We start from the raw sequence: 11,405 nt of genomic DNA on the forward strand, positions 1-11,405 counted from the left end.
CCCCCCCCCTCCACTCCCTTCCCCAACCATCTGTGCCATACAAACACACCAAGCTGTCTGTCAGCGGTTCTAAATCACGACAATGCCAGTTTTGTGACATCAGTCTGGAGTTCGGCTGTCGATGACAACGAGGGGCCCCCATATCTGTGACATCACCAACCCACAGGGTAAGATGCCAAACAGTTAGCTCCCACAGAGGAGGATTTGAGTCATGCGAGCTGGGATTCCAACCACAGCAGGCTAATGGTTATTCTGGACAGGGCACAGTTAGAAGCAGAAAGACGGAGGAAGAGTTAACTGGGACTTTTGAGGAGCTGATCGACTTCACAACTCTCAAGTTCCGCTCTCCTCCTTCTTTCCTCTCCCTCCATCTAAAGCTGCTGTGAACAGCTGTGGGTATTTAAGTTTGGCTTACACACCGCCCAGCAGGGTAGAGCCCGCTGGCCAGGAATGACTGACAGCTGACAAAGAGGAGATAGGCGTGGAACATAGTGTTGCAAAGTTCAACACAAGGATGAATGACAAATAGAAATCCGCTCAGCAAGAAAAGAACTTTATGTCCTCAGTGATACCTGTTGACACCTCGAAGGAAATGTGTTAAAATATGGTAAAACCATTGGGATTGGTTGCAGTCATTCAGTTCAAAAATGTGATCTAGGGCTGCAACCAATGATCTTTTTTCTTGATCAATTGTTGTTGTTTTTTTAGGAGGGGTGGGACAATGAGGTCTATAAAATGTCAGAACATAGAGGAAATAGGTCTTGGGTTTTTTCACAGCCCATCAATGTCTTCAAGTTGCTCGTTTTGTCCGACAAACGGTCAAAACCACAAAAGATATTCAGTTAACAATCGTCCCAAACAGAAAAAGTATTAATTTTGCATATTTAAGAAGCTGGAATCTGCAAATATAACTTGACACTTTTCTGATTGACTACTCGATTACATTTGTTTTAACACTCATGTCATCAGTTGAATCATGCCCAATAGTACTGACTATTTAAAAAGTGTAATTTATCCATTTTTAATTAAACATATTGTTTAAAGTATTTTCATAATTAAGTAACAAGTGTGTGCGTGTGTGTCTGTGTGAGTGAGAGAGAGTGTGTGTGTGTGTGTGAGAGTGTGTGTCTGCCTCACATACTCAAAAGGTAAGAAGTGACAAAAGGTAATATCATAACCATGGAAACAAATCAATTATCTCAGACGAATAGCGAAAGGGGTGACAAGTAATGGAAAAAGATTAAATGTCCACAAGATATCCTCAATTGGACACAGTAAAAAAAAAAAAAAAGAGAAAAAAGACCCACTTTGTCTTGCACACGCGCGCGCGCGCACACGCACACACACACACACACACACACACACACACACACACACACACACACACACACACACACACACACACACACACACACACACACACACACACACACACACACACACACACACACACACACACACACACACACACACACACACAACCTATCACAATCTCGATATCCGGTAAAGTTCCTGCACTGCCTGGCAGTGTATAGGAGACGCTATAACAGTTCTTCCTTAGCCCGGGCAGGTAGCCAAACAGCCTCCGCAGGCTTTGATGAAGTGTCCTGTCATGATGTCAGCCTCTATTGGTCTCCAGCACACCTGGGACCTCCCTCACTCTAAACAATTCCTGGCGGAATGACCAACAAAAGGAAGAACAAGGAGAATATGCTGTAACTGGCCTCCTCATCTACATCCTCTGCTTCTCACTCCTTTCCTAACATAATATAGTCAAATTATAACAACAAAAACCCAGATATGGATTCATTCTTATCTCATGTCCCTCCTCTTTTCTCTCCATCTCCCTCTCATTCCTCCTTCTCTCCTCCTTCTCTCCTCCTCCTGGCTTGCTGGCTGTCAGCAGGTTAAAAAATGGCTCAGTACTAGCGAGGGAGAAACAATTACTCATGGCGCAGGCTGTATAGACATTAGAAGCTCTGTACTCCTCTGCGATCTCAGGGCCATGTGTTTCTAATTAAACGGTGCACTGAAGGAATTATCAAAGCTTAGGATTGCATAATAAGCACTGGCAGAAATCTGTGGCAGGCAGTGACACTCTTTGTCTCAAGGGGCACACAGTGGTTAAAATCTATTAAAATTGAAGTGTGTCAATAAGTGTCTGGGAGAAGCATTCCTTTCTGTTGAGAGAGGATTCCCTGATTGTGTCTTAAGATGCGTCTCGAAAAGACTTGTAACGGCGTCATGACTTGGTAGAATCCGGTTTATAATGTGAAAATGTGAACTCTGATTGCAAGATGAAGTAAGGGAGCTTTTCGAATACGGTTTCTATTCATAAAGACAATTCTGCCTTTGGATCCCATTTCTATGCTTGTGTGATGATCACTAACACCTACCCTGTTTTTCTCCTCACCAGTGTTCCTTTATAATCACACACACACACACACAAACACACACACAACACAACACAACACCAGTTGGCCGGAGACGGACATGGTTGAGTTAGCTCGCCAAATGGAGGCATGTTCGTCCTTACACAGAGAGACACTTCTGTAATAGACGTCAGGTCAGCTTTTGTGAAACATCACACATGAGCATGCACACGAATGTGCTTACCATCACACACACACACACACACACACACACACACACACACACACACACACACACACACACACACACACACACACACACACACACACACACACACACACACACACACACACACACACACACACACACACACACTTAAATCCTGGTCTCCATGGTGATTGTTTCAGTGCCCATGTGAACTTGCCCCCTGCATCTGTTTCTGTGTTTCTTGCTTAAAAAAAAACAAAAAAAAAACACAATTACTTATTCATAACCACGACTATTTCCATTTTCTACAGAGCATTATGAGCACCATAAACGTGCAAAATGAATACTCAGAATGCAAGAATAAAAAAGAAGTACAGGGATCACAGAGTTCCTAATTTCTTCAGAGGCACACAGTGGTTAAAAGCCTGTTTGGGTTTTACTGAGGATTGCTGAAGATGATGATTCACATGTTCTCCAGAGATGCACACCATCATCACAGCCATCCGCACACAGTCCAAGTAGAAGGTTTACACTTCGAATACGAAGGGAGTCTGGTAAGGGATGCCTGCCTTCTCAATGCCAAAATGGCCATTTAGAACACAGAGTCCATCTGGTGGATAAAAGGAGAATCACATGTAGGCACTGTGCATCCTAGACCTGTTATTTTAATGTTTAATGCTGACTCTAGCAAGCTATTTAGTGTTATGCACTACAGAACCAAATTGGATTCTCATGGGGTACATCTTCTCATTTAAACAAGTAAAAAAAAAAGAAAAAAAAGAAGAAGCCAGGACACGCACACACAAACCAATACAACTCACTATAAAAAGCAAGAAAGATGCCAGGAGTAATGTGAGGCATGTGTGTCAGAGAAAGTCTAAACTCTATGTTGTACGTAGCAGAGCCTATTTTGGCAGAGGAAAAGAAGTGTGTCTATTTTGTTTGAGTGTCTGTGCAATGGTATGCTCATTTTAGTCATCCAGAGAAACACACACACACACACACACACACACACACACACACACACACACACACACACACACACACACACACACACACACACACACACACACACACACACACACACACACACACACACACACACACACACACACACACACACACACACACTATTGGTGAGACTTTCCTTGCCACACCGAAAACAAACTGCTTCCCAATGTCTGCTGAACGGTCTGAACACTAAACCACACTCAAAGTTCAGACTGTCACCAATACGTCTTTTGCCCATGTAGCTTAGAACTCAAATCACCTGTCCAGACCTTTTCTTTGAGAAAGCGAGACTAAGATATCAGAATCAGAATCAGCTTCATTTGCCAGGTAAGTGGACACATACGAGGAATGTTTCTTTGGAGCATCGTTACTCACACTGTGCTTACACAAACAAAACAACCAAAACAAAGATATACACACAATAATATATACACAATATATACATACTCTAAACAGAAACTATATATAGGCATGAGTGCATTGAAGAGATCAATAAAATTATATTAAATGTGGAGCTTGTTTTTTTTACATGTAATTAATTTATCCAATGTACATGCTTTTTAAACTATCAAAGTTGGTAAATAATGGAATTGTGATCATAGAAACTGAGGTGTTTTTAAATTAACAAACTATATAATGTATAGCTATATACTGTATGAACAAAGAACCACCACTCTTTAATCCTAGACTGAAACCACTCGCAGGACAAATAATCTTGATTTAGGATCACTGGTAGAGTGTTGGCAGTGCCGATTTATTACATTCCCATTTGCAAGATTTCACAGAGTATGCCACTGAAGGTAAGCCCATTATTTTTGTTCTGGCCGAACTGCCAGGTGGGTAAACCCAAAGCTAATGGCTGCTCAGCAACACCGTATAAAGATTATACAGTACTGCTACTTTTCAAACATACTGGGGAGATTTTATTCTATAGGAGTTCTATATGAAAAAACCCTGAAGCTGAGGCTATTGTTGTTTATAAAACTACATCAGCTTGTGATCACTTAATTTGCAGATGTGTTCCACAGATGGGATGCAGCAGCCATCCCATCCAGGGCCGATAACTACAACATTCAAATCATGTTCACTGGATAAATCCTGATTTATTGAGACACGTTTCATCCTAGCCTGTGTTGAAAAGGCTATCCAGATGTAAAGACTGTGAAGCTCCCACAGCTGCACACCTAAGGCCTGGCACGCACCTTTCTTTCCGCAGAGAACAAAATAAGGGTTGATGCTTCAGGAATAAACAGTATCACACTCCCATGAAACACCATACACATGTTTACGTTTCCACACCTGCATAGCAGCTTCGTAAATGTCAAAATAATATTCATATCAAGGCTAAGACAAATACCTCAAGTGCACTGCTGCTGTGAAACTGACAATTAGAATGTTAGTTTATGTAAACACATCATTTCCCAGTTCCACGGCACGAGGAAATCCTTTCGCTTGGTTTACATTCTTCGGACTGCAACAGAGGTACTTTAAGACTTGACTTTAGCAAAGTAATAAACAATTCTTTAGGCAGTAATGACTGATATGAGTGATGACAGATGCTAGTGAAGTTGAAGAAGAGAAATTGCTGATAGGGATGTTCAAAACCTCTGTATTGCTGTATTAGGGATGTAACAGGCTAAGACTTTAGATGTCGAAAATGTGAAACTAGCAGATTTGTCAGGAATTAAAACTAAAGGACATGATTTCTTGACGTGAACATTCTGCATAATACATTCCGATCAGTGTTAGCTAATGGTCCGACATACTTGATATCACCAGCAGAAACTTTATAATTGCAAAAGAGATTCAGCAAATTCCTTCTTAAAGGCAATTCATGAGATTTTGATGATGACCAGAGTGAGACCAGACCAACAACAAAAGTCCTGCCTCAGTAAAAGAAACAGCTGTGTACCATCCAATAAAATTGATAAACTTAGCAGGAATCTTGCCTTAAGTTATACAAAAACACCATTCAGCAAATGAGTCTGCTTTATGAAAAAAGGAATGTGCATCACAGTATGATGCCTGTGCTCATTTAGTCCAAATTATCCGTTCAATTGCATGCATTTTCAAAGTCAACATATCTTTCTCCTCCCTTTGAACCAATTTGCCATCTGTCTTTATTGCTTCTATCTCGACTCTCAAGCCCATGCGCCGTAATGGCACAGCGCCTCATGTTTAAGTGTTTACTTCCTAAAGTACAACCAAGGGTCTGTTTACTGATTACAAACTCTCTTTCTCTGTTTCTGTCTTCGAGCTCGCCACCATTCTCACGACCAAGTCAAGGTCGCTCCCATGCTCTCTCCTCCGTGCCATCAATCTCAAAGGGAGATCACAAAACTTCCTCTCACGCTATTATGTTCCTGTGCCCCCCGTTTTTTTTTGTGTGTATGATAAATACACGTCTTCCCCTCCAAATATCATATCCGCTTCTTCCTCTTCAATTCACCTCGGAGCATAAACAAACACAGGTTGACAGACTAATCTGTTTTTATACAAGTCCTTTCCGGTTCACATCTTGGTTTTCAAACCAACGCCAGGGCTCTTCATTTCTGAAAGCCGTCATGTTGTGTTTCTCATTGACCGGAAAGGTAGACATTATTGATATCATGTGGACAATGGACATCTCACACGCAAACACAAAACCACATCTGCGTCAGATGTATACACAGACATGGCAAACACGTACAGTACACATACATTTTTTGTAATGAAAATAGTATTTTTGCAAACAGCTTGTTGCAGTTTATTTAGTTCTAGTGTTTCCCATTTTTAAACACTATAAAGCTGAGTATATCTTTTTGCATGCTAACCAACTGACTGAACAATCCATAGGGTTTAGAGTCAAACTACAGCCAGCTTGTAAAGGTTTACAGACTCCAACCGTCGCTTTAAACAGAAGCACTACTCAACCTATATAAATTACAGTGTAACAACACCATCAGTGGATGCGGACGGACCCATGTTAAAGTGAAGTACAGCGCCCCGTGACACACTTGAAGCATGGAATTCCATAGCCTGTTGGCCTGCTTCACCACATATAAGCAACACAACATCCATCACTTTGAACCCAAATCTTTTGGGCCAACTTTTTAACCTACGGTGGGAAACAAAGCTGTCAAGTCCGACTGTAATGTAAGCAAATCTGATCACTCACCACAAATCACAACAATATATGGGTCTTACACAAACACACTGATACACAAACCTAGACTATGTAAGCATAATCATTTAACAGTCAGCATTTTTCAAAGTGGCTGATGCTGGTCAAGTATACAATAGAATATCACTCTGACTTTAAATTCATATCACATGACATTTCAGTGAGAGGACACGGACACTGGCATCGGCCCCCGCATTTCCATTTCTACACCCCTTTTTCACTCTTTCACCAGGTACCACTATGGTACCTGTGCTGGAAGTGCAATGCATCACAATGAAGTTGAGTAACCTTACGACCACTCCGCCATCTGTTTGGTATCAATCAACACCCTCATCAACACGAAGCTCGTCATCATTATCAGACAGCAGGCTTTTGAAACGCTGTCTTGAAACACTTTCCGAAGTTTGTTTCCATCTAAACTCATTCTCCCATGGACAAAGACCCTCCCACACACACACATTGTGAAACACACACATACCTCAGAAACCACAGCTTTCTCAACTGTGGGGGTACCGGGAAGCCAGTGGGAAACTTTTTGCATCCGGGGTATGCACTAGTGGCTAAAAAGTAGATAGCCGCCCGTACCAACCACAAAGCCTAAAGCTGCCATGTCCTCGGTTCACAGACTATATTGACATAGTGGGACATCACTCATATGCTTTAGAGGGGACATTTAATATACAGTAAACAGCCAAAAGTTGGGTTTATGCTAGGTGCCATTTTTGAATTGTCAACCCCTTAAAATGAAGCTTTGTCTACTTGTGACCCCAAGTCCCAGATTGCATTATGTATATGCATGGTGGCCATTTCAACAGTTTTACATTGTTTTATCTGGACCCCAAGATGTACGTAAACCTATACAGCAATTCACAAACAAAAACGTCATTTGCATAGTTTTGTGTAACACAAATGTGTTTACGTAATCATTTCGCAACCCCTCAGACTTCATCGTGCAACCGCTTAGGTCCTAACCCCCAGGTTGGGAAACACTGCTTTAAGACTACAAGTTAAACATGAAGCATTACCAAGACACATATAGGAAGAAAGTAACTACTAAAACCTTAACTTGTTCTGGAAAATAAGTGTTGATGTAGTATTTCCAGGCAGAAGTTAAGGGATTTCCTGTTGATTTCTAAATCAACAGGAAGGTGTGAGACAGGTGTGAGACCTTTGCAGCCAAAGGCACCTCCACCTATACTGCACATGGATGGTTAGATGAGTAATTTATTAATCCCAAAGGGGAAAGTACACCTTTACAAAAATACCATGAACATGAAGACAATCAAAGAGGAAGATAAGAATTACAGTAAGTAATACAATTTGGAATAATTCATACATGCTTGGAAGTAACGGCTTCCCATGTTAGCACGGATACTCATTTCTATATGAAATGATACTTCATTTTTTTTTTTTTTTAACTCAGCAAGGACGGATCATTTTCAATTTGTGTTAACAATGTGGTCTTCAGACTCTTAAGCCACGACATCCAATGCTGAAGCTATCTACACACGCCATCTCCTTCCCTATGTCTGTGATCACTTTAGAAATCTGTCAAACACATTTATGACTGGAGCTACTGCAATGTGTTGCAAGCCTGACATTCTCATTAAAAACATGAATTCATGTTCCTGCAGTTTGTGTAAAGATCATTGAGCCTATAATATAACTTTTGGACCCTGGTTGATTGTCATGTTGCTTTGAAGTCCATTTCCAGACCTCTTTATTGGCGGACAAATGCTAACCGACATTAAACCTAATTGGACCCACCTTTGTAGCAGTGTCTGTAATTGTGATGGACTTGATTTCAAAGTCCTTCACCACAAACTGTTGACATTATTTGGTCTGCAGGTCTGAGCCTAATACAGATGTGTGTACACGGAGGTGGTTTTAAGAACCACGCAAACACAAGGACTCTCTAACCAGACTTGTGTAACTTCTGGCTTGTTACGTTACAAAACGTGTTACAGAAGTTCTTTCCCACACATCTATTAAGCTCCAGGCGCCGCACTATTCGATTACTACAACCAAGGCCTTAAGATTTCCGGCACATATTGAACACAGGTGCACTTACTGAGACAATAGCTGTGTAGAAGCCAGAATACGTTTTACGAGAGCTCAAACGCCTTACAGACACAAAAAAGCACACATAAATCAAGTGTGACAGCATGCTCACATGCAAGGGAACGTACGCACAACTGTACACAACTGAATGCATTCATTTAAAATTTAAAGATTGTATTTGTACATTTTGTTTTTGCTTATTATTTAGCTGTCCCCATTGATATGTCACCCCAACAGCTACAATGTGATAGGGATGGAAGGTGTAAGAATGTGTGTGTGTACTTGTGATACAAAGAGACCTCCACACATGGGAGTGGTGAATCTCCAGCTGCTCCCAATTCTCCCTCGGGTCTCTTCTGGCAAACTGCATGCTAATGTGTGCAACCTTGGAGTTGTGTGTGCTTCCATCTTGTCAGTATCAGTGTGCCCTTTTTCTTCATGGCAGTGTGTGTGTGTGTGTGTGTGTGTGTGTGTCATCTGCAGGAAATGAGAGCCATCCTCATATAGCTGATGAAGACAAAAGGGACTGACTGACAGACTAAGGGCTCACTGAAGCCCCACTGTTGGACAAAATCCAAACTCTTAAAACTTTTTGCCCTTTTCCCTACATGGGTGACAATGATAGATTGCTTTGAACCAACAGTGTCTTGTAAGTAATCTGGACCAAAGAAATAGGGAAAAGTCATGCTTCAATGACAAATAGTTAGGCCATATGGCAACAATAGTGCACACACAATAATGCACAGAAAATCTATGTGCATGGCATAGTGTTTAATATGTGGAGACTTTGGTTCAATAAGACTAAAACCACAATCAAGTGCACTAGCTCTGCATAATGAATACATGTGGTTTAAACTGGCAACACAACAAGATTTCCCAATGTGGAATTGTGGGAGACCCCACAAGTAACAATGTTCTCTTACTGCAGCCCACACACTTCATGATAATGTAACCAATCTCAACCTACAACCTCACTCCAGCTTACTGTTTGTACACTATTGTGCACAGACTGAATACAATGAGACATTTAAAAAGATTCACACCAAATTGTGGCTGTAAAACACACTGAAAAGTTAGGACCATTTATAAGAGCAAACTGGATGTGATATGGGTCTAATAAGAAGACACTGTTTACGAAAAAAGTGAATCAGTTTCAGTATGAATCAATTCGATTGTCATGGTTTCACAACACGAGACACATCAAATGGTATCAAACATGTTTGTTCTTATACGGCACGTCTCTAAAACGCCTTGAGAAGTAGAGGTTCAATCTTTACAAACATTACACTACAAGACAATCAGGTTAAGAGTATCCTTTTCTATTAGGGAATGCAACTTTGAGCATCGGGTGGGACCAAAGTGGCTCAGATTTAACCAAACGGTAAGATTATTGACATGACATTGGATTAAAAGCCTGTAACTAAAAACCTTTGTCTCCCTCTAGTGGTTTACTACTCCAGCTGACAGAACCATTACATAGAGAAATTTTGCATTATGAATACTTTCTCAAAACCTTTGGGGCCAAACTTATGATTCCTTCTCAAAAGAACTGACTGAACTTGACATAATGACCCGATGATGATAATCTCATCAACTAGAGCACAGCCAGACAATCATGGCATCATAACTGCCTGTCTAAAACACTCAAAAATGTCTGTCTTTCATTAACACAATGCAATGCAGTATTCAAACATTTATTTATGCATTTCATATACATATTTTTGAAATGCACAGTCAGTAGATGGAGCACATGCCAATGTCATATCAACATCTCATAAACAGCTATCTACACATACATTAGTACACTTCATTTGTAAGTCAATCAAGACTGGGAAAAAACAAATCCGAGGAGATTACACAAGTCTTTGCAATGGTGTTGTATTATTACAAACGATATAAATAAAAAAACGTCTAACGAATATTTCACTTTTTGATCTTCAAAACGGGAACAACTATATCCACAGAATACGTATTTCTTACTTTACGATCCACACAGCTAAGACAAGTCGAAACACATCTGCAGTAGATTGTTCCACAACTAATAACTACAGGAAAAGAGGTGGCAAGTGAAAGATTAGGCAGTGCAACAACATAGTCAATGCTTAAGTTCTCCTTACAAAGCTTCCTCTTCTTCACTGTAGATAATGAAACCTGTGTGTCAAGAATTATTCACAGAATGTAGTGTTTGTTAATGATATATCCATCAGACATGTATATTCATTTTGAGTGTCACACATTAACAGGAAAAGCGGACTTTGATGTATTGCAAAATTACAGTTGCATTTGAAGTACAGTATAGCATGTAAATATAAATATTACACAGTACAGTGTATGACCAGTGCCAACCACTAGGTGGAGTGATACATTCAGGCATCTGGCAACCACTTAAGAAAAAGATTTTCACTTTTTCCTTTCATTATTAGACCGCATGAGAATGTCTTAATGTTTGTAGTGATAAACGTAATTGTAATAACTACCCTGCAGTTCAACATTAGTGCTTCTATTTTCAGCAATATAGACATACCTACAAAAATAAAGATTGTAAACTAGATTTCCTTTGCTGCCGCATATCTGCTCCCTTTAAGATTTC

At 40.5% G+C, this 11,405-nt stretch overlaps 1 long non-coding RNA gene across 1 annotated transcript in view; it reads left to right on the forward strand.

Annotated features, from left to right (window-relative positions):
* The window catches only part of LOC117938894, a 20,061-nt gene extending 8,979 nt beyond the window's left edge, over positions 1-11,082 (forward strand). Inside the window, exon 4 of the long non-coding RNA XR_004655499.1 lies at positions 10,842-11,082. This is a non-coding gene — a long non-coding RNA (uncharacterized LOC117938894). The remainder of the gene's footprint in view (positions 1-10,841) is intronic.
* The last annotated feature ends 323 nt before the right edge of the window (positions 11,083-11,405 follow it).

Source organism: Etheostoma cragini, chromosome 23 (assembly GCF_013103735.1).
Source record: "Etheostoma cragini isolate CJK2018 chromosome 23, CSU_Ecrag_1.0, whole genome shotgun sequence".
NCBI classification, from domain to species: domain Eukaryota; kingdom Metazoa; phylum Chordata; class Actinopteri; order Perciformes; family Percidae; genus Etheostoma; species Etheostoma cragini.